Source organism: Triticum aestivum, chromosome 2B (assembly GCF_018294505.1).
Source record: "Triticum aestivum cultivar Chinese Spring chromosome 2B, IWGSC CS RefSeq v2.1, whole genome shotgun sequence".
Classification (NCBI taxonomy): domain Eukaryota; kingdom Viridiplantae; phylum Streptophyta; class Magnoliopsida; order Poales; family Poaceae; genus Triticum; species Triticum aestivum.
The window spans coordinates 11,929,128-11,930,050 of record NC_057798.1 but is presented as its reverse complement, the minus strand read 5'-3'; positions in this window follow the sequence as shown (position 1 = coordinate 11,930,050).

Below are 923 nucleotides of genomic sequence, written 5' to 3'. Positions count from 1 at the left end.
CCGGTGATATCCCGTCGCCCGGCATGGCGGGCAGCGGATCCGGGTCTTACACCTCCAGATCCATTGACTGGAGTTCGTCCCACGCAATATTGAGCAAGAGATGGTCGTCCGCCTCGTGCTACGCCGCTCCTTGGGAGATGAAGCACGACGGCTGCGGTCTGACTCCTTCTATCGGGAATCCATTGCGTCCGCCCAAATGATGCATGGATCCGGCACGAGGTGTGCAGCCGCTGCCTCGCCGAAGGCGGCGTGGTCCATCTGGCGTCCCAATGCGCTGGTGGATGTGAACCACGGACGTCGTCCGAAACAAGAATGGCGCGGGTGCCCGCCGTGCGAGGCGGTGGGCGTGGGAGTCGGCGTAACCCCTCTCGACGCACGTTGCCGAGGGGGGGTCGCAATCTCCGGCGCCGCGAATAGTGCACGGCCACCCCATGCACCACAACCATGTCGTGGTGGACGTCGACGGCTCCTCCCATCATGGATCCATCAGTGATCTCACGACAACCGGTGACATGCACGCAAAAGGCTCCGACGAGGAAGAGTAGGCATGGTTGACAACGGCGACTCGAGTCCCGTGAGCTGGTACGTGTCCCATGGCTTACTCTACCTCCGTAGCGACCGAAAAAAGACTTCGAGGGGCGCAGCCAGGCGTCAGACATGGGCATAGCCGAGCTAGACGGCCTCCGCTTAGATTAGATTTCACATTGCATGTAATAATATGGATTTAATGATTTGAATATAAGGTATCTGGTTGTGGAATCGATTTTGAGAGTGGGTTTTCTACACCCCAGCACAGTGTACTCCCGCAAGAAAACATAGCAAAGCATTTCCAAAACATCTGAAACTTTATGGGAATGATTGTGAACATATGTTATAGGTAATTGCATTGTTGGGTGGTCAAATGACAATCGAGGAGCTCTGTA